This window comes from Papio anubis, chromosome 6 (genome assembly GCF_008728515.1).
Source record: "Papio anubis isolate 15944 chromosome 6, Panubis1.0, whole genome shotgun sequence".
Taxonomy (NCBI): Eukaryota; Metazoa; Chordata; class Mammalia; order Primates; family Cercopithecidae; genus Papio; species Papio anubis.
In genome coordinates this window covers 39,799,283-39,821,962 of record NC_044981.1, presented here as the reverse complement: position 1 = coordinate 39,821,962, position 22,680 = coordinate 39,799,283, and the positions used below count along the sequence as shown (strand labels likewise).

Genomic DNA, 22,680 nt, shown 5'->3' with positions numbered 1-22,680 from the left:
CACGATCATGCCCAGCTAATTTTTGTATTTTTAGTAGAGATGGGGTTTCACCATGCTGCCCAGGCTGGTCTCAAACTCTTGACCTCAGATGATCTACCCATCTCAGCCTCCCAAAGTGCTGGGATTACAGGCATGAGCCACCATGCCAGGCCCAACTTTTCCGTTGTGTCACAAGTCACAGGATTCAAATTAAGTCTCTGCCTTGATATTGGTTATGGACCAAATTTTGAATGAGGTGATATAAATTATTAGGGGAGAAAAACATCTAAATTGCATGATACATAACTTGGGCAGGAGAATTCGGGGCAGGAGGTATGTATGGATTTGCTAGTGTTGGCTTGAGCATCACAGTAACAGGAAGAGGGGGCAGAATAAAGTCTCAGGGTGGAGACATGGGGAGAGTTGGCCCCAAGTCTTCAATCAAAAGAAAGTTGTCTGGGTGCAGTGGCTCATGCTAAAAATACAAAAATTAGCCAGGTGTGGTGGTAGGTGCCTGTAATCCCAGCTACTTGGGAGGCTGAGGCAGGAAAATCACTTGAACATGGGAGGCGGAGGTTGCAGTGAGCTGAGATTGTGCCACTGCACTCCAGCCTGGGTGACAAGAGCCATAGTCTGTCTCAAAAAAAAACAAACAAACAACAACAACAAAAAAAAGTAAACTGACAGATATAATGGGCGCCTTGAGTGATAGATTCAAGGTTTTGTAAGTGCCCTGTCTCTTGTCCACTGTATTGTCATTGATCTGCCTGTGGGATATTATAGGGCTCAGTGAAGGGGACATGAGCTTCAGACTCAGATCTGAGATCAAATCATTGCTCTGCCACCTTGGCAAGTAACTTAACGCCTCTGAACTTCAGTTTCCTCATCTACAAAATTTGACATATTTTCAGTCTTTTAGGGCTATTGTGAAGATTAAATGCAATAGTACAGCTGAAAGTGACTGAGATTGTGTCTTTCCTCTCTCTTTCGGGGCAGAAGAAAAAAGTAGACTATTGCTGATCTAACAAAAACATTTACTTTGAAGAAAGGTGGGGTAAGGGGTTGTCACATGCACCCGGGGAGCGAGAGGCCTCCTTGGCGGAGGATGTATGTTGCCCTTTGAGAGGCAAGCTCTTGGAGGGGGTTTTGATGATAATCGGAGGCCAAATTGTCATTGGGGTCAGATGTTGCTGGGCCTGGAGGGTGTTGGATCCTTTAGGGGAGGCCTGGGGCCTGGCCTTGGGAGGAAGCCTCAGCTCCACCTTGGCGATCTTCACAAGGGAGGCTGACTGAGGCTTCCTCTGAGGCTGGTCCCCCAAAGTGGTGGGCTTTTCTTTGGATAACAAGGAGGGGAAGGCTTGAGGGGTGGAGTGGGAGGCTGGGGTGGAGCATCACCTTTGTCCTCAGGCTGTACTCACAGAGGGAGGGTCCAGAGATCGGGGCAGGGAGAAATATTCTTCCCACCATGGGGCCTGCTCCCCGGAGGACTTGGGCCAGGCCACCAGCCCCCAACACCGACTCCTGCCTGGGCACTTGGAGGAGTGTCTTGTTCCTGAGCAAACGTGAAGGGACATTTGGATCAGAGTGGACTGGGAGAGAGAAGAGGCAGCGACAGAGGGATCTTGAGAGAGAGAGAGAGAGAGGCAGAGAGGAGACAGGGACACCAGGGTGGGGATCAGAGATGGAGAGACAGCAAAGGAGGCAGAAGGCAAGAACACACATCCTGATTCCTCCTCCTCCTCCTCCTCCTCCTCCTCCTTGCCACAAATGTCCTCTGCTGATGAGGTCTCACACACAGGTTTGGAGATGGACTTCACCCAACGTTCCTCTTAAAGAAAAAAAAAATGGAGAGAGGAGAGGGGACCCTCAGACCAGGAAAGGGAACCAGGATTGAGAGCAGCTCCTGGGTTTGGGGGAGATGTCAGAAACCCCCCATCTCCTCTCACCTCTCCCAGTTAGTCCTCTCATCCCAGGTTCCTGTTTTAGGCCTGTGTATTCCAGGCTATTTGAATGCTGTCCCCACCATCCAGAATATTTTGCCAGCCCCAACTCTGCCTGATAAAAATTCTACCAGTTATGCAAAGCCCGCTCAAAGCCTTGACCGTTCTTCACCTTGAAGCATTCCTTGCTTAGGTCCTCCTAGCCCCTCGCTCCTTTCTGATGGTCACAAGCACATATTTGTACCTGTGATGTAAAGTATGCTGATTGAAATCTTTAATGTACCACAGTGGGTTTTTTGCTGTATATCTTTCTCTAACTGGTATTTCCTTACAGATTGGGACTTGTGGTCATCTCTGATTGTGCCCGTCCTTGAAAAGGATCTCCAAATTCACTTTCCAAATGGACAAAAGGTCATGGGACCCCACCCCATTCCATCCCACCCTCTGTGGGGTGACAGCAGGGGAGAGACAGCTGTGAGGGAGGAAGTGCCCGTCTATATCCTTCAAAGTCCCAAAGAATATGAGCTCAAGGGTGCTGGCCACACCTCCCAATCCCACTGTGACATCATACATGTGAGTCACACACCCCAGGGAACCATTGTGGCTTCACCCTGGGTGAACTCTCCGGAAGTTTCTGCCAACTCTCCCCTAGATCCTCTGTGCCACAGATGGTCTCGCAGACAGAGCCCTCGGCTCGTTTGGGGAGCTCTTTCCTTCTCTGAGGGATGAGGCAGCTGCCCACTTTAAAATCCTCATGACAGACTCTGGAAAGGAGGTGTTGGGACCTGGAGTTAGGGAATGAGCAGGAAGGGGCATCTGGCATATACCCTGGGGCCCCAAAACCCATGTCCAGGCCCTGGCAGTGACTGTGCAGTGCTTTAAGGGGAGGGCCTCTCACCTGAGCATGACACACTGAGGGCCCCACTTCAGCAGTAAACAGTAAGGAAGACTGAAGGTAGGAAATCCAGATGGCTGAGAGAAGCCCTAAAGGAGAGGTGAGACCTCTAGGGTTGCTTGCTTTGGGACTCTGGGTACTGGCTTTCTCTTACAACTCACACTAGAGTCTTTGGCAGCAAGTGCCCTTCAGAATTCACCAGACACTGCTATTTTCTCTCTCTCAATAAGTAGCCCCCTTCCTCCCACTCCCCATTCCCATGGTGTATTTCTCCCCCTCCCAGGAAGCTGTCCTCCTACTGGGCCCAGTTGAGGGTCCTTTCTGCTTCTCTCCTTGATACCAGCCACCTTGAAGGCATTTCTATTTAGAGACTGACACGAAACTTACACAATAACTGACTTCAATTTGATTACAATGAGGCCCTGTATTTATATGGTAGTGTAGCTGGAATCCTGGAGTCCTAGGATTGAAATGGATTTCTGAGCAAGAGGCTACAGGAATTTTGTTGGCAGCACCATGGGCAGGGAGTCTCCAGGCTGTGCTGAGACAGTGGCAGTGACGGGAACTCAGTGACCCACAAGGCCGCCCACTTGGCTGTGAAAGAATCCCAGGCCCCTAGAAATGCCTTCCTTTTACTGAACCACAATCTGGACTCCGTTTTTGGGGTGTGTGTGTGTCTTTGGATGGGCACGGAGGATGCACTACTAAGCACACAACCACATTGAGAAAGAGAAGCTGTTTTTGTTTTTGTTGCTGCTACTTTCCTTTACCCCACTGGAGTGGGTGGTGGAGGTGCAGCATCACAGGAGGCTTGTCTAGCAAGGGATCCCTCAACCGCATGGGCTGGAGAGCTTGTGGTTTGAAGAGGGAGAAGGGAGAGGGAAGATTGAGTATAAGAGGGAGGAGGAACAAGGGCAAGAAAGTGGTCTGCACACAGGACTGCAGAGGGACATGGAGAGAGGAAGGAGGAGGCTTGGCTGGTAGGAAAACCTGAGGTTGTTGAGGAACAGAAGGAAACCTATTGGTCTTTCATTCACAGAAATCCCCAGAGAAATCCTTACTGGCAATCTTGGGCAAGGAACGTAAGCTCCTGGAGCCTCAGTATCAGTATCGTCAATCTGGAAAGTGGGTATAATATTTATGCCCAACTTCCTAGGCTTGTGGGAGTTAAATGAGACAAATCGTGAAGTAGTGTCTGGCACATACTAAGTACTCAATACAATACAGAAATAATGTATTATTTGTAGTACAATTATTACATTACAAATAATATATTATTATTTACTCTTTTGGGAGTCCCAGCTCTCCTTTCAGCTTCAGAATCTGGGCTCCAGTTCCGCCTGTGTTTAAAAAATCTGTGCCTCCCACGTGTGTGGTTCCTCTTCTTAGTGGCTCTCTGCCGCAGACAGCAGCCATCACTGGGTGGAGCAGGGCAGAGGCTCCCCTGTCTATTACTCAGGGTTTCCAAGGCCCTGGCAGGGACTCCCTTCTCCTCCTTTCCAGGCGGCCCCAGGGACAGGAAGTGGGTATATTTGGAGGTTGAGGGAGTCTTCCCCCAGGAGAAGACTTCTTGTGTCCACAGCATCCCAGAGCCCAGAGCTGGGACCTTGTGCTGTCCTAGCTGCACTGGGACCCGCTCCGGCATCTTCCTCTTCCAAGCCCTACACCAGTGCCAATGGCTGCGCAGTCAGGCAACCTAGCCTGGGCTCCAGCACAAAGTTGCTGTGTGACCTAAGGCAAGTCTCTTCCGTTCTCTGGGCCTCTGTTTGCTCCTGTGATAAAAGAGGCGATAATAATTTTATTTCCATGATTTAATGGTGTAAGATAATCAGATGGGGAAAGAGGAGAAAGTTAAGGAAAGGAAAGATTTTACCAGTAGAGTCCAGGCACTGGTCTGCAAGGAAAAGCGTTTGGGGGAATTATCTGAATAACACTCCCTAATCAGCCGGGTGATCACAGGAGCGGAGGCCCGGTTTGAGCAACTCCCAGAGTCTGAGAACACATCCGTCCCTCTGCTTTTCTCCTCTGGTTCTAGCCCGGCCCCTTCCAGGGGCTTTAACCCTGTTTACAGAAATGGGAATTTGCATGATGAAAATAACCCCAGCCGGACTGCGATTTTACTGCGCTTGGCACAGGGCTCGGAAAAAGCGGCTGCATAGCCAATTACTGGAATTTTTAAACACAAATAATATTTTATGGGATCAGTGGGCTGGCGCGGGGCCGCCGCACCCGGCGCGGCTCCTCCGCCCACAAACAAGCTCCGATTGTGCGGCAGGCGAGAGCGCCAGCTCTGGGGTGGGGATGTGGGGTAGAGGGGGCGGGGGTCCCTGCGCGGGCAGGTGCAGCTCAGGGCTAGGCCTCCCGGGCGCCGGACCGGCAGGGACAGTCGGCGAGGCCCGGGCCCGGGGTCCGGTGTGCTGGGCGCCCCGGCTCACCTGCAGGGCCAGCCTGGAAGCGTTTAGTGCGCTAGGGCGCGCCCAGCGCTAGCTCCCCCGCCTGGCGGCCGCCCGCTGGGCCTGGCTCGCGCCCCGCGCCCTTGGCATGGCCGCGGCCGCCGCGCCGCCTCCGGAAGGCCGACTTCCCGGAACGGCCCGAAGGCGGCGGGGAGTCAGCGCCGAGGCCCCGGAGCCACCCCTCGCCTTCCCTCTCCCGCCCGAGCCGCACTGGCGCGCTGGAGGCCGACCAGGGAGCCCTAAGGGGCCAGCGCAGGTCGAGGGGCACCACCAGGGGTAGTGGGACAATGCTAGCCCTGGTGGTGCCCCTCGACAGATTCCCACTAGGGAGCCCCATTCCTGCTCTCCCCGAGACCGCCAGACCTGGCCCAGGGCCCCCGAGGCTGGCCGCCCGCAGCCTGGGTCGCTCCTGGCGCTGGCTGCGAACGCCCCCAGCTCCCCGCCCCCGCGCTGCGCACCCTGCCCCAGCGCGCACGGGGTTAAGCGGGAGCAGGTGTGTAGCCAGATGCCGCTGACCAGCCCCCTCCCCGGCAGCCCGGCCGGCCGCCTCCTCCTCCGCCCACCCGCTCAGAACCAAACAGTCCCAAATAAAAGTGCTATTGTTGCCGGGCCTTTCCCCACCCCCGTCGCTGCCCCGCCACCTGGAGCGGAGCCCGGTCCCCTCTTCACCTGCCCCGGGGCAGGCCGGGGGGAGGGGCGAAGGGGAAGTTGGGCCTCCCAGCAGGGACTTCCGCTCCCCTACCCCCAGCTTCCACTCTCCCAGTGCCCCTCACACCGACCCCTAGGCCTGGGGGTACGCGCCCCCGCTTTGCGCTGAGGGGCTTCTTTCTGGCTAGACAGCCAGGTTCTGGCCTCACCCCCACCCCTCCCTTTAGCTCCCATTCTCACTGGCTGGAGCAGCGGCGGGATTTACAAAGCTGGGAGAACACGGAGGTCTTGGGCGATGCGCCCAGGACAGTGCCAGGCTCACTGCGGCTCAGCAATTGGCAGGTGGTATTGTTTTTTCAAAAAACATAATTTGTCCAGCAACAAGCCAAGGAAGGTAGAGCAAGAGCGATGCCCTTTACAGACGAGGAAACTGAGGCACAGAGCGCCAAAGTGTCTAGCCCGAAGACAAGGCTGGTAAATGTGGCTTCGCACAGAACTCAGGTCTTCCGATCCAGTCCCGACACTACCGGGTCTCCGGTGCTCATCTGACGGACAAGAATGGGGGAGAGACCCCAGAGACTGGGAGTCTAGCGCCGCCCTGGACTCGCCGTGGGACCTTGGGCGAGTTACCGCTCCCCTCGATTTCCCCGTTCTTAAATAGAGATGGGCGGACTGCCGTGTCCTGAATTCTCACGCTGACACTTGGAATCCAAGGGGCTGCTGGCCCCCAGACCTCTGGGGTGGGATTCCATGCGTGAGCTCGGCCTGCTCATGGAAAGGAAAATGTTTCCCCTTTCGCTTCCCTTCTCCCCTAGCTTTCTCCGCCCTGCCTCCATCCCTTCCCTGCAGGCCCCCAGGAGGCTGAACTGCGAGGTTAAATAAATATCTGACGGTGGCTCAAGGAAACAGTCAAGACCGTTGCGAGAGAAGAAACCCAGACCTCGATGGAGATCCGCTCCTAAGCCTAGCAGCCCCCACTCCGCCCCAGTTGCATGCTGAGCCCTTGGCTCCCTCGGGCCTCACCCAACTTCCCCAAGATAGCCAGCCCCCTCCAGTGCGGTCCCCTCTCCTCCGACCTTCTCCAGCTCTGGCACTGGTAGAGCTAGGGCTAGGGAAGTGCGCTAAGGGTTACCGTATTTCCTCTTTGCGCTTTAGATTTTGATCGCAGGTATTTAAATTCTCCAGCCCGCGGGAGAGTACTCTACGTACTGTGAAAAGGACTCTATTGGGAGTCGAGAGATATGAGATTTTGGTTTTGTTCTCTTAGCTCTACTATTAATCTTGCTCCTGACCTGCAGACCCATAAATCCAGTTTCCTACTTCACCTGGACATATAGCAGGCATCTCAAACCCCACTTGTTCTACTTCGAAATTCTGATCTCCGCCCGGGTCCCCCACCTGTCAGTCTTCTCCATCTCCGAAAAGGGCAGCTTCATCTTCCCAGTTGCTGGAGAGGAAAATCTTGGAGTTATTCTCAACTCCTCTTTTTCTGTCATCATTCATCCAAATGCTTTAGCAAATCTTGTTTATTTTGTCTTCAAAATATGTCCAGAATTTGCTACTCCTCACCACCTCCTCACTGAGTTCACTGTTCCAAGCCACCGTCGTCTCCTGCTAAAGTATTGCAACACCTCCTACCTTCTCTCTCTGCCTCCCTTCTCCCTCCTAGTCTGTTCTCAACAGAGTAACCAGGATTATGCCTTTAAAACTGAAGTCATATCATGTCCCTATTCTGCTCAAAACCTCCAATAGCAGTATATCTCACTCAGAGAAAATGTTCCTTACAAAACTCTAGTGATCTGATTACCTCTCTGCCCCTTCTTGTCACCCTTCTCCTCCTCATCATCATTCTACTCCAGCCATACCTGTCTCTTAGCTGTTCCCTGGGCGGGACAGCACAATCCTGCCTCAGGACCTTTGCACTTGCTGTTCCCTCCAGATTCCTACAATGCTCTCCTCTCTGCTGAGGCTTTCTCTGCCCAATGTCCCACCCTAATGCACCACCAGGCTCTTTACCTCCCTTGCCCTGCTCTGTTTTTCTTAGTTGCGCTTGTCATCATCTAACCTGCTGCATATTTACCTGATGATTTGTGTATCTCCTTCTCTTAGATTGGAGGTGGTATGAAGACAGAGGCTTAAAAGAAGTCTCAGCCCTTAGAACAGGGCTTCACACAAATAGGCACTCAGTAAGTATTTGTTGTAGGAATGAGCTAGTCACTTTCCCTTCCTGTGCCTTACTTTCCTCATCTGTGCAAGTGAGTTGGACCTAATGAAAATCCCCCTCAGCTTTGAGTCTCATGGTAAGTGATGAACATTGTGAGAAGGTGAGAGGGAGAGGAAGACAATGACGCAAAGGTGCTAGTTAGCTCTGTGTTGGAGTGGACCAACACAAGGCAGAGAAGGCTTACTCCACGGAGGCCCAGAGGGCCCACATATTCATTCGTTCGTTCATTCATTCATTCGTTCATTCAAGAAGTGTCCCTCAAGATCCCTGGTGTGCTCAGCCTGGGGCAAATCCATGGGGGAGGCAGGGACATACAGAGTAAGACCTGGGCCATCAACAGCTCTGCCCCCTGTTGGCTGTGTGACCCTAGGTGAGCTTAGGATCTCTCAGAGACTTGGTTCTCCCACCTGTAAAGGTGACAGATAATTTCACCCGCCCTACATGACTCATAAATGAGACTGAGTGTCAAATGAGATAATCCCACCAGACATACTTAAAGTGTATGACCGAGAAACAAAAATGAACATATACATCAATATCACAGTCCTTCGACAGCTTAGAGTATGGTCTTTGTAGCTCAGAGCTCTCTCCTTCCTATTTTCACCTGGGTCTTTATGGGGTCCCTTGAGACTGACTGAATTCCCCAGCCTTATACTTGAGTTGGCTTCCTTCCTGACTCCAAGCATCCAAATGGAGGCTCCCCCTCGTGGCATGTCCTGGAATAACAGGTCTCTGCACCTACTGAGCCTAGAGATGGTCAGCTAGTAGCACAGAAAGAAAGTAGGAAGAGGAGAAAAGAGGGAGAGTCTGAAGACCTAGGAAAGGGGCAGGGCAAATCTGCAAAGGAATGCTAGACTGGGAGGGACCTGGGACTGCCTCCTCACACCCCATTTTACAGATGAGAAGCTGAGGTTCAGGGAAAGGGAGGTTAGAGGCAGGACTGTAACTCAGGAATCTACACACTCCTATGCTGGTTTCTTTACCCCAAGTACCATAGGCATTTATACAAGTCAATGAGCAAATAGTATAGATGACAACTTCCCTCTACATTTGGTAGTATCCCCTGAGGGCCTCTGACTATGCAGTATTTCCTCCCAGGACAAAGACTCCCAAATGTCACAGACGGCATCCAGAGAGGCTGGTATAACTTCAGATCTAACCTATTTCAGAGGCAGAGGTTAGAGATAGACAATTCATCTGGATTTTTCTCTTCTTACTGGGGTATGGGTGCAGGGGTGAGGGTGGGTACACAACTAAATTCAGTCCTTTTTAGAGATCCAAAATGACCAACTCAATCGGAGGGATGTATGTGTGTGTGTGCATGGTGTTACAGTTGCAAGTAAGAGTGCCTTATAAAGTTTCTTTTTTTTCAGCTGCGTCTTCTAATTTAGTCCTCACTGCTAGTATTAGCCATTTTAGAGATGACAACAATGAGTTACCAAAGGACCAAGTGGTTTACTCAAGATCAGAAAGAACATTAGGGAACGACCAATGCAGTGCATACAGAAGGCACTCAATATGTACTCAATCGCCTATCCATAAGACTCCTTTGTTTTACTGAGTTGACTCTGGGAGGAACTCTTCCCAACCTGAGGTCGCTTCCCACTGTACGGGAGATTCATTCTGCCTTCCTTGGATCCTGGCAGCCTGGAGGGGCCTCTGGCTTTCTGTTTAAGGCAAGGGGGAAGTCGGGCATGACCACAAAGAAAGCAGCAGCAGAAGAGGGTGCAATGATGGGGTGGGCAGGGGAAGGGAGTACTTGCCTCAGTTGAGCTGAGGGGCTTCCAAATAGCCTCCACTGGCTGGCTGATAGGAGGCCTGGTCTTCTGATCACCCTAGTGAGCTTGGGACCACTATGAAAATACGTGATATTGTCTGGGAGCCAGGAGTAAATCCTATTTTCCTATTCCCTTGATATATCAGCAGGGTGCTCAGTAGATGGAGGAAGTTCTGGGACTGGGTTCCAGTGCTTATGTTCAAGCGTGACCCTGCAATTGTTGTAGAGCAATGGTTGGGAACACAGGCTCTGGAGCCAGGCTACCTGGGCTCATGTGCCAGCTTCCCACTTAATAGATCTGTGACCTTCACCGCACCTCTTTGAGCCTCAGTTTTCTTTCTTTTTTTTTTTTTTGAGGCGGAGTCTCGCTCTATCTCCCAGGCTGGAGTGCAGTGGCTGGATCTCAGCTCACTGCAAGCTCCGCCTCCCGGGTTTACGCCATTCTCCTGCCTCAGCCTCCCAAGTGGCTGGGACTACAGGCGCCCACCACCTCGCCCGGCTAATTTTTTTTGTATTTTTAGTAGAGACAGGGTTTCACCATGTTCGCCAGGATGGTCTCAATCTCCTGACCTCGTGATCTGCCTGCCTCGGCCTCCCAAAGTGCTGGGATTACAGGAGAGCCTCAGTTTTCTTATCAGTAAAATGGGGAATCACAGTACCTACTAAAAGGATTTTCGGATGCATTAAATGAATGAATCACATAAAGTATGTAGGAAAATGACTGGCACATAGTAACTGCTCAGTAAATGTTATTGTTAGGAAAGACCCTTCTGTCTGGGTTACAAGATCGTTACCTGTATTGTGAAAGAGATTGGGTTAGATCAGTTTTTTTAGTTGCAGGGGCACAGCTTCCTGGAGAAGGTTTTATTTTGTTTTGCAGGAAGGGCAAACCTATAGAAAGTAAAACTTGGTAAAACATTCTGTTGGTGCAGCTTGAAGATTTGACTGTTTTCCCAAAGGGGCATGAGTTTACAAGAAGATGGATTCACAGAATTGGAGCATCTTAGGATCTTAGGAGCCTCTGATACTCAGGGCTGTGACACTATTGTGTTGCTCTGGGGTTATCCTCTCCATCTAGATGGTGATGCCATCAGGACAGTATCATGCTGGATTATTGGGAAAGCCAAGGCCAAACCTGGCAGCTCAAGCCTTGGTACCTAGAGTGTCTCTTGGGGTGGGTCCCAGGGTACTGAGTGTCATGGATTGTCCTGCACTCAGCCTGTCCCTGGGGGCTGGATTTGGGTGGAGGAGGAAGGAGAGGCCTTTGTAGGAAAGGGACAGGCAGGGAAAGCTCCTTGCTGGTCATGTTTACTGAACTGCACTGAATTATGACTAAATGCCAAGATCTGGCTTCAGGCAATTGCCTAAATCATTTAGGGGTTGACAGGGAAGGGAGGGAGGGGACATGGGGAGCTAGGGGGAGAATGTTCTTGTAATTCTTCAGTCTGAGGTACATTAAGGAGCCATAAGCCATGTCGAGAGCTTGAATTACATTAGAGAGATTATCCTGTTACAGTTCATAATCCTGGATAATATACCGTCTTGGAGCACACCTGCCTGTGATAAATCTCGCCCTGTAATGGCCTGACCCTGGGGACCCAGGGATGCTGGGGCAGCTGGCAGGGGCTATCAGAGTGGACGCAGCCTCAGCAGAGGCACCTGTGAGCCCCGTTGTCCTCCTGACTGATCTTTGTGTCCTTTACTCCTGCCTCTGCCCAGAGGGACTGGACGTAGCTGGGAACTTCAAACTTCTCCATCTTTATTCAAGATTCTTGGCTCCCTAAGTCCCCTTCACCTTAACTCCCACCCCATAACCCCACTTCCTGCTCCGGTGAGACAGGCCATTTGTGTTCCTGTCTCCAGACTCTCCTCTCTCTAAATTCTTTCCCCTTAATCTCTCCAAACCCAGCCTGGCATATCCTGGTTCTTGGAGACCTCTCTGAGAACCTGCACTAATATCCTCCTTGGCTCCAGCTCAAGTACTGACTCTCTGATGTGAATGGGTGTGTTACCCGCCACCCAAGGGGTCTGCAAACCTTTCCTGAGTCTGTGTCTCTCCAACTAGACTGCTGGTGCCATGAAATCAGAAACCATGACTACTTCTATAGCACTTAGCACAGACAGGCTCAATAGCCATTGAACAGGCTAATGGCAGAATCAGGGTTTGAACCCCAGTCGGCTGGCTTCAAAGTTTGCAGCTACTGCAGAACACTGTCTCTCTGACCCGAGAGCTCTGTCCTGTGTCATTTGTGGGTCTAGTCGCAATTTCTATGAGCTGTCAAATCCCTCCTAGATTGTATTTGCCTTACATTGGGAAACATCACAAGCCAAAGGGATGACTCTCTCATGGTATAGCTTAGGGTGGGATGGCACCCGAGCCTCCCAGATTTATCTTCAGCCTTTTCAAGAGGCACAGCCCACTGAGAGAGCTCATTCACACTCCCCAATTAGCTTGGTCAACTCTCTGCCACCTCCAGCCGATTGCTCAGTTTCCAGCTCTTGGGAGGCCTGGTAGTATCTGGGTACCTGCCATATGTTCCTAGTGTCTCTCTACATGACACCCTAAACCCCACCTGCCTCAGGCTCTGCTTTATCCCTCCCATCTGCCTTCCCAAACACACATACCTTGTTGCACCTTTACCTGGAGACAAGTGGAGGGCACCTTTCTGGGCTTCTTGAGGTTAGCTATGCTACTGGGGCTTCAGCTAACCCAGGCCATCAAGATCTTCCAAAAGGAGGCACAGCTACCGTTTATGGAGTACTCACTATGTGCCAAGCACTGGGTTATGCTTTTCACCTGATCTATCTCATTTATCCCATGCCAGTCTTATAAGATAGGTATTACATAATTTCTCTCTTACAGGTGAGAAAGCTGAGGCTCAGAGAGGTTAAATACGGTTCACAGGTCAATACGTAGTAAAGGGCAGAGTTGAATTTTTTTTTTTTTTTCTGAGATAGCGTCTCACTCTGTCACCAGGCTGGAGTGCAGTGGTGCGATCTCGGCTCCCTGAAACCTCCAACTCCCTGGTTCAAGTGATTCTCCTGCCTCAGCCTCCTGAGTAGCTGGGATTGCAGGTACGCATCACCACATCCAGCTAATTTTTGTATTTTTAGTAGAGATGGGGTTTCACCATGTTGGCCAGGATGGTCTCTATCTCCTGACCTCGTGATCTGCCTGCCTTGGCCTCCCAAAGTGCTGGGATTACAGGCGTGAGCCACCACGCCCGGCCAATAGAGCTGAAATTTAAACTCATGCCCGCTAGCCCCAAAGCATGTGTGCTTAACCCTTGATGCCACACTGGCTTCTCATGGTCAGTGCAGGCACCCCAGGCTGCCTCCCCAGCTCTACCTCCCAAGCCTACCCTTCTCCATTCCTTCTCATCCCTGCAGCCATCGCTAGCAGCCTCCTCCCGGCCCTTCTGTTGCCATGTTCCAGAACTCCCCCACATTCCAAGTCACTTCGTGGTGCCTCATGGATTCATTCCCTCTCTCTGTACTTCCACATTATTCATCCAGAGAGGGGAGCCACAGCAGTTTGATCATCCACCCATCCATTCATTCCCATCATTCATTCATGGAATCCTGAAATGTCAGGGCTAGAAGGGGTCTTAGAAATTATCTGGTCCAGTGGTTTTGAAACCACAATGCATTTTTCAAAGAAAATCTTCTGTAGAAGTTCCATAGAGAAATCAGATCAACAGTGGTGGTGGGGGGTGTTGTCAGGGGTGGGAGGCAGCTACCAGACTCCTGCCTTCTTGGTCCCACCTCATTCACTGCAACCCCCCTGCCCTGGACTCTCAGTGTACAGTTGGGAAGCAACTGCTTTCTCCCACCTCCCATAGTGTACAGCAGGGCACCGAGGTTCAGGAATAAAATGAGTTACCCTACTGGTCAAGGGCTATTTTCAGACACCTAGTCCATAACAACCTGTTGCCTTCAATAACTAACTGAGGGTTAACTGTTGCAACAACTCATTTTCCTCAAGCTCTGAGTTTCCCAGACCTGGACCCTAACCTCAGCTCCCACTTGCTACTTAAAAAGCTACATGACCTTGGGAAAGTAATCACATAACCTTTATAGCCCTCCATTTATTTCCTCCTCCTCTGAAAAATGGGGAAAATAACAGGACCTACCCATTTTTAGTTTTCTATTGCTATCTACCAAAACACCCCAAAACATAGTGGCTTAAAACAACCATTGTACTATGTCTCCTAGGACTGTGGGCTGGCTGGGCTCAGCTGGGTGATTCTTCTGCAGGTCTTTCTTAGAGTTTCAATCTGATGGAGGCTAGGGCTGCAGTCATCGGAGGACTGATTGAGACGCTGGGATGGCTGGACCTCTTGCTCTCCAGGCATCCTCAGGGCCTCTCCTCTCCACGTGATATTTCCAGTTGGTTAACCAGACTTTGTACATAGCAGCTCAGAGCTCCAAGATGCACAAAAGTGGAAGCTTCCAGGTTGATTTAGGGCTTAGGCCAGAAGTGGCATAGCCTCACATCTGCAACATTGTATTAGTGAAAGAGTCAAGGGAAAGGGAAATAAACTTCACCTCTCAGTGAATAATTTCAATAATTTGTAGTAATCTTTAACTTACCACAGTCTGTGTGACCATGAACAAGAAAGAGACTGAGTCTGGCTCTGTAGCCCAGGCTATAGTGCAGTGGCACGATCTTGGCTCACAGCAAGCTCCACCTCCCGGGTTCACACCATTCTCCTGCCTCAGCCTCCTAAGTAGCTGGGACTACAGGCACCCGCCAGCACGCCCGGCTAATTTTTTTGTATTTTTAGTAGAGACGGGGTTTCACTGTGTTAGCCAGGATGATCTCGATCTCCTGACCTTGTGATCTGCCTGCCTTGGCCTCCCAAAGTGCTGGGATTACAGGTGTGAGTCACCACACCTGGCCTACTTAATCCTTCTTATTTTCTCATCTGTGAGGAATAAGTACATCAATCCATGGAAAGTACTTAGAACAGTACCTGGCACCTAGTAAGCACTCACATGTTAACTGGTGCTATTTTTATTTCTAACCCATATGCCTAGCAGTGTGCTAGGTAACTGGTGGTGATGGTGGGGTTACAAGAGTAATGGCAAACACAGTTTATAAGTTTATACTCTTGATAATAAATAATCTAGTTCATGAGATAAAATTAACACACAGAGAGATCAAAGTACTAATTCAAGGCATTGTGTAATTAAGGAGCCCATGAGAGGTACAGATAACATATATTTGAGGAAGGTGGAGGACAAAAAGATTGGATATGGGGGCTGGGTGACCAGTGAAGGCTTTAAGGAGGAAGAGGGTGCCCTTGAGGGGCAGAGTAGTGTAATAGTTAAAAGTGCAGATTTTGAAGCCAACCTCCTAAGGTTTGATAAGTTTTCAAATCTTAGTTTTGCCACTTTCTGGATGTGCCTACGTGATTTTAGCAAGTTGCTTTGCATCTCTTTGCCTCAGTTTCCTTTCTGTAAAATCTATCTTATAGGGCTCAAGTGAAGAGTAAATTATTCATTTCCTATAAAGGGACTAGAACAACGCTGGACGTATGTTAAGTACTCAACAAAGTTGAGTTAACCTCAAAACCCCTAAAGAGAGATTAGGTGGAGGGAAGAAACAGAGGCCTCCAGATGGATAAAAACAGTGACTGCATGTGTAAAGTAGGAAGATGGACGTGTCATGCTCAGGGACAGAGTGAGAGCCACTTTGCACAGGAGGAGATGTTTCTAGGGGGTGGCAGGGGTGATGGTGGTAGAGGATGGTAGGGGTAGCAGGAGCAAATGTAGAGAGGAGAGTGAGGGGCAGACTGCGGGAGACTTTGAGTCCAGCTTTAGCAATCTGGACTTGGTCCTTACAGGCAGAGGGAAGCTATTGTTGGTTTCTGACAAGGGAAGGATGCCATCTGGGCTGTGTCTTAGAAAGAGACTCCTGGTAGTGGTGTGCGTGTGTGTTAAAGACAGGGAGACGGTTTAGGAGGTTGTTGTCACAATTCAGCCATGAATGGGGATGTCCTGAACCAGGATGGAGGAAGAGGGAAAGTACAGGGACTGGCAGCCTGGAGAGGGAATTATCACAAGCTCTAGGGGAGCCCCTGCCTCCTGCCCGTCTAACCCACCATGGCTGGCTACTGGCTTCTGCCCTGACTTCCACCCTTCTGGGCAAGCCTTGAAGTCTGCATTCAGGGAGGGGCAAGGCACCAGGGAAGTACAGGGCCAGCTCCACACCCAGAGCCTGGACTGGATCCTGCCTGGTCTTACCTGGACCAAAAGGAGCAATTCTGGGAGTCTGGCTGTGGCCCAAGCTGGGCTACTGGCCCGGAGTGGCAGATTGTGAGTAGGGACCCAGCACTGGCTGTGTGTGTGTGTGTGTGTGTGTGTGTGTGTGTGTGTGTGAGAGAGAGAGAGAGAGAGAGGCCGAGAGGCTGAGAGTGTGTGACAAAGAGGAAAGACGGAGGACCATATGTCTATTTTCTCTGAGGAACAGCTGTCTCCTCAAGTGGGTGAGAGAGACAGTAAGAGAGGGGAAGTGGGGTTAGAGGGTCAGTTCAACATTAACAAATACATTGCCACAGGGCCCTTGTATGTGAGTCAACTTTTTAAATTTCCCAGATATGTTCCTTTTTTTCCCTCCCTTTCTAAATCTTTCCTTTTCCACTGCCTTTTCCTTTCTCTCTCCCCCAAGCTCACACACTCACACACAGCCTCGGGGCTGGGTATTCCTCTGTCTGAGGGTCCTGGAGAGGGGTGGGGTGGCCACAGACCAGGTAACATTCTCTGTTCCACCCCTGCTGGGACTTGCCATGGGACCACACCCTCCCTCCTTCCCTCCTCCAACAAATACCAAATGCTGTAGGTGCTGGTCCAGGCCCAGGGGCCAGGGGCCCAGGGACAAGCTCATTCTAGAGTCCCTCTCACCCAGTGCCTTTGCTTTGGAAGAGTTGGACAGGAAGAGACATCTCTGGCTTGATGTCCAGGGATAAAGTACCAGAATAACGAGCTCCCTCGGTGCTCTTTTCTGGTTTGCCCCTTCTCTTCCCTGTTGTCTCTGCTCTTCTGTCCCACTTTATTTTTGGTGAGAAAAGCAGAGAAACTGGAGTCAGAGAAGCCTGGGTTCAAATCCCAGTCCTGCCTCTTCCAAGCTGTGGGATCTGCAGCAAGCTGCTCCACCTCTCTGACAAAGACTGGAATAACCTTCATTTTGGAGGTTGGGAGAATCACACGGGAAAAATAGTCTAAATGCCTGGCCAAAGCACCTCTCTCTGTTTTTCTTCTTGTTTCTATTTCCTTATCCCATTTCCTTTATTCATTAAGGAACAGCTTACTGAGGCTTCATTGTGCTGGAGCTGGAGGAGAGAGAGGAGCAGGGGTCCTGGTCGAGGCACCCCAGGAAACAAGATTCCAGCCTGAGCCTCACAGCCTCCTCCCTTGGGCCCTTGCCTTCATCATGTCCTGTCTTTGTCCTTTAGGAAGTGGGGAGCCAATGAAGGTTTCTGAGCAGGGGAGTGACTGAATCTCAGACCTGTGCTTTAGGACCTGTGATCTGGTCGTGGGGGGTACTGGGGGCACTGGGGCATGGTGTGTGTGTCTGGTGGGTGGGGGGAACAGAGCAGCACGAGCCTGTCATGCCCTCCTTTCCTCCACCTTCCCATGTCCCTCACCGTCACTCTCTCTCTCTGTCTCTCCTCCGCTCCCTCCATTCCTCTCTCCCCTTCAGCTCCCCCTGCGGCTTGCCAGCTGCCAGCAGATGACATCTCCTTTCATGTTTGGGGCTGAGCACAGCTTTGAATGTTCGTTTGATTCCGTTAAGATAATAGCTGGTTCACTGTCAGATGCAGACTGATCAGTTAAAACCTTAATCACTGCCTGTCTCCTCACTCGGCACTTATTTTTTAAGAGATTAATCCCCTCAGTCCTGCTCCAGCTCACATTCAGCTTAGAAAAAAAAAAAAGGCAAGGTTTGTGTTATTCTTGTTATTATTATTGTTATTATTGTCACTTTCATTATTCTGCATATTAATTCTGTCCCTCTCTGCCCTTTCAACTAGTCTTTTTTCTCCCCCATGGCTTCCCAGTCTTCCCCTCATCTCACTTGTATATTCTCTCTCTCTCTCTCTCACACACACACACACACACACACACACACACACTGATGTGACTTTCCAGATCTAGTGTGAGATATATCCAGATATTGATATAGTGTTAGTATATACAATACCCCTGCACACGCCCTCCCTACCTCCACGTGCGCACGTGGGTGTTCAGCACAGGGACAGGACACAGGACACAGGTCCAGGCACACGCGGTCCAGGGCAGGTGGGAGATACAGCTCTGTATCATGGGCAGAGTCCAATATTTGGGGTCAGACATACGTGCCCTGATTCTCCCTCAGAGATGCGCATGCTTTGTGACCTTGGAGAGAAGTCTTACTTTCCTCACCTGTAAAATGGGATGAGAGCACTCACTTCAGGGAGGCTGTGAGCACTGAATACAAGACAACATATAGGCTACCCACAGCAGGGCCTGGCACAGGGTGGCGGCTCAGTGTCATTCCCGTTCCTCGTTCCTACCTCCCAGCCTTCATGGAAAGATCCTTTCTAGAGGTTGCCCAGTCCCTCCTCCCCCGCAAGATGCTGTACCCTCTCCGGGCCATTTTGCAGACACTTCTCACTCTATTACCTATCTCAGCAGTCAAGCCTTACCCAGGATCAGGGAAGGATATTCTGCTTGACACTGACCTGTGAAGGTTGGATTTCACAATTTGCAATTAAAGCTAGAATTTTACAGAGGAAAGTAACCCAGGGGCCATCCGGTCCAAACCCTCAAAGTACATGAAGAGAGAAAGGCTCAGAGAGGGGCCGACTTGCCCTGGGCCACACAGCAAGTTATAGCAGGGCTGGAACTAGAATTCCTCCCTGGCTTTGCATACATCACTCAGGGAGATTCAGCCCAGCAGCCAGCCATGTACTCAACAATTACTATGTGCCCAGCCCTAAGCCATTAGAGAGAGCAACCGGGCTATGCCACACTGGGTGGTACCCAGGGTGGCAGAGACCTGTTTCTCATCCAAATGGTACTGTGGGCACAGCAAGGCTTTCTGAAGCGGGTGGAGTGGGGGTTTGGAATAGCAGGACACTTAGACAGGGAGATAGAAGTGAGTGTCTGAGGACCACCAGGGACATCAGCCCCATTTCTGGGGTTGAGGACATGCAGCATATCCTAGACTGAGCGAGATGATCTGACAGAGGCCAGGAACTGTCTGCAGGCTCCATCTCCTTGGAAGTGGGAAAACAAAGCACGAGGTGGTATTTGCAGTTGCAGAGAGTCATGAAAGGTAGGGGGAAGAACTGTCTAACCCTGAGACCCGAGAAGAGATGAACAGAGAAGCCCAGCATTTGGATCATTGGTGACATTCGTTTCTTCACAGTGAGGCATTAAGGTCTTCGACTCTGGAGCCAGACCCCCTGGGTTCCAATCACCTACTGTGTGGATACCGTGGACAAGTCACTTCACCTTTCTGTGATTCCATTTTCTCCTCTAAAATAGGAATAATAATAATGTCTCTTAGCACTTGGCGGCTGACACATAGTAAGTGCTACATGAGTATAAGTCGTGACTATTTAGTAAAGATGTAGTGAACATGTAAATGTCCCAGGCCCTGCAGCAGGGGCTGAGGATAGAGTTGAACAAGGCAGGCTCCCTGCTGTCCGTATGTGCTCAGCCCAGGGGGGAGGCAAGTAACCTCCTAATTGTGGTCCCATGTGGGGGACACCTAGTCCACCCTCAGGGGATGAGGGACAGCCTCCTGGAAGGAGCAGCTTGTGGACTTCATGAGGGTGGGACTTTGTTTTGTCCCCTGCTGCACTTCGAGTGCCTAGAATGAGACCTGGTGTTCAGAGTAGGAGTTCAGTCAACTTTTGCTGAATGGACAAATGAACCAGCTGAGCAAGTTCTTAAAGGAGGAACAGGATGACAAACATCCCTTCCATGGGCCTCAGTCTTCTCATGTATAAAATGAGGGCTTGGATAGGAGTCCAGAGACCTTCTGGCTATTCTTGAAATCCCTGCAACTCACAGGGTTGGGGATGGGGTATGGGGAGGCTGAGGAGGATGGGGTAGGGGAGTCCATGCCTATTGATGGGGGCGGGGGTAGGGTGATGGAGAAATTGAGCTGGGGGTGGGTTCCATTTCTGCTTAGAGGCAGGGGGCAGGAAAGGGTTGTGGGGGCCTGAAACATCCTCCCCCAGCTGCCTGCACCAGCAGGAGGCAGCCCGGGGTTAATGGCATGACATCCCTGCGGCAGTCTGCCCGATGGGCTTCTGATGCCTTTTCTAATTTGGTGAGCACTGAAGATTAGAAAGCAGGGAGAAGAGAGTTTTCCTCTCGCAGGTTATTATCCTGCCAACTCCCCCGGCGCCCAAGGGAGGGAGTCAGCGTGTTCCAGGAGAAAAGGAAGCAGGGCCTGGCATTCTGGATCGGGTGCCCCCGGGGAGCGGGGAGGGATCCGGGGCTGGTGCAAATAAAATTGATGCTATTAATGGATCTGGTGCTGGTTGAAACGGGAGCAGGAGCCACCTCAGCAGCAGCAGAACTGGGAAGGGGGGAGTGGAGAGGGAAGGGGGCTTCCTGGAAGTAGAACTCACAGGTGCTGAGAGCCGAGGTCTTTGCCTTGAAGAGTCCTCAGATCTCCTTTTCTTGAAAAAGAGGGGCAGCCCTACCATGCTGGGTCACACTGTCTTTCTCCCCTCACTCCCTGCCTCCAACCTCAGCTCTAGGCCAAGAGTCTGGCTGGGTGCTAATCCCAGCTCCCCAGGGAAAGGCCAATGCCTCCGGGTATAGGTCGCCTGGAACCTAGTAGAATTCCATCACACACCTGGCCCTGCCCCCAGCTTACACAGGGGAACAAGGAGAAAGAAAATGACAAAGCTGAGGATGGAGGAAGGAGAAGAAGAAGAGGAAAAGGAAAGAGAGAATGAAAAGAGAGAATGGAAAGAGGGAAAGGCCACCTGAGCTCAAGGCTCCAACCTGGACCAAGCTAGGGGATGGGTAGGAAGAGACACAAGGGTTGGGATCCCAGGGGCTTAAGAGAGGGAACAGAGGACAGCCAGCTGCAGAGGAGCCTAGTCCTACTGATGGATGCACAAGGAGGCCAATGGCATCAGAGAAGCCCGAATGGGTTGCTTAGAGGTAAGTTCTGAGGTGGACTGAGATGGAGGGTAGGGCTTGGCAGAAGGCACCTTCATGATTAGGTCTCCACAGGTTCCAGGGGGAGCTGGCACCCTGAGTAATGTCCTCTTCTGAAGCTACCCACACTTCCACTTCTTTCTGCCGGCCTTTTATTAGCCATCCTTCAAGCCCAAGCACTGCCTCCTCTGGGAAGCCCTCTTAGACTACCCTCAGCCTGCTTTAGGAGTTCTCTTCTGGGCACCCTGAACGTTCTGTGCTGAGTCTGATGTGACATCGAAAACCCTGTCTTTATGCCTTGATTATTCTCTTGAAACCAGTGGCAGTGACTTACTTATTTCTATGTCTCTGGGGCATAGCGCAAGTCTAGGCACATAGTAGGGGTCAAAATGTCTTTGATGAGTCAATTGCATTAAAAAATTGCCATCAGCCTCTTCCTTTGTGCCAAGAATAGCACCATTAGCAACCCAAGGCTGGGAGTTTGGCTACTCTGGAGCCAGAAAAGGGCCCAAGGACAGCCCTCCTGGCCAGAGAGGACACCCAGGGAGGCCTGCCGCTGATGACTCAAGTTCTCCCATTAGCGCATCTTGTTAGGTTAGGGCTGAGTGGTGTCATGAAAGGACACAGACCTGCAGGCCAGAAGTAATGAATTCCAGCTCTGCCCTGACCCACTAACCGGCTAGGGGACCTTAGGCTGGGTGTTGCCTCTCTTTGGCCTCAGTTTCCCCAGTATGCCAAGGCTCTTGAACAGGATGTGTTCTCAGGTCCTGCTGAGGCTGTGTCCTACATTGAAGTATGCCAGCCCTGAGGTCATACCTTAGGTCCTCTGAGAGTCTTCCCTACCCAGTCACAACTGAGACTGGGCTGAGAGGACAGGGAAGAGAAGGATGGGGGGTGGGTGGGGTGTGGTTGCTGTGGAGGGAATTAGCAGGGAAGGAGCCTAGGGAAGGCATGTGAGAGGGAAATGTTGGTTCACATTGCCCACTGGGCCGCCTGCCAGCCCCCAGCCAGCAGCCACGAGGGTCCAGGGAGTGGTGACCTTGTGGGGCATTCACTGGATCTGGCATTTTTTCCAGACCAGTGGGGTACCTAACGTATTAGACACCCTTAGTAAATAATTTTTAACACCTCCCATATGATAAAATTATCACCGTGATAATAAATGACAAATAAATAATAATGGCCCGAAAAGTCAGACAGTGTAACTGTTCTTTTATTCAACTCTGTATAATCATACCAGGAAATAAACAAATACTACAGTACAAAAAGACAAAAGCAATTAATACTTGAAAATTATGTTAATTTTGGGGGGTGGGGAGCGGGGGGGAAGAAATACATGAAGAAAGGCTCCCAAGGTTGCCGTGAGCCGAGATTGTGTCACTGCATTCCATCCTGGGTGACAGAGCCAGATCCTGTCTCAAAAAAACAAAAACAAAACAAAACAACAAAAGAAAGGGCTCCCAAAAGAGTAAACTCTGCAAGTCTCAGAGAATGATTTGCATGGAGAATAACAGAATTGAAGTAGCTTGAGTCTGTTACTTTGTCTTTGCAATCACTGTGTATCACTATTGATTTTGAATCTACTCTTTAAA

The 22,680-nt window shown here is 50.9% G+C and overlaps 2 long non-coding RNA genes across 2 annotated transcripts; one reads left to right on the top strand and one right to left on the bottom strand.

Moving 5' to 3' along the window:
* The first annotated feature begins 2,709 nt into the window (after positions 1-2,709).
* Positions 2,710-19,967, top strand: LOC103883676. The gene is made up of 3 exons (XR_001901772.3): positions 2,710-2,914; positions 8,025-8,101; positions 19,332-19,967. It is a non-coding gene; the product is annotated as an uncharacterized LOC103883676 (long non-coding RNA).
* LOC110743071 lies at positions 9,575-14,626 on the bottom strand. Its single transcript, XR_002521550.1, has 2 exons — positions 13,279-14,626; positions 9,575-10,127 (listed from the first exon to the last, which is right to left on the bottom strand). It is a non-coding gene; the product is annotated as an uncharacterized LOC110743071 (long non-coding RNA).
* Positions 19,968-22,680: the final 2,713 nt, after the last annotated feature.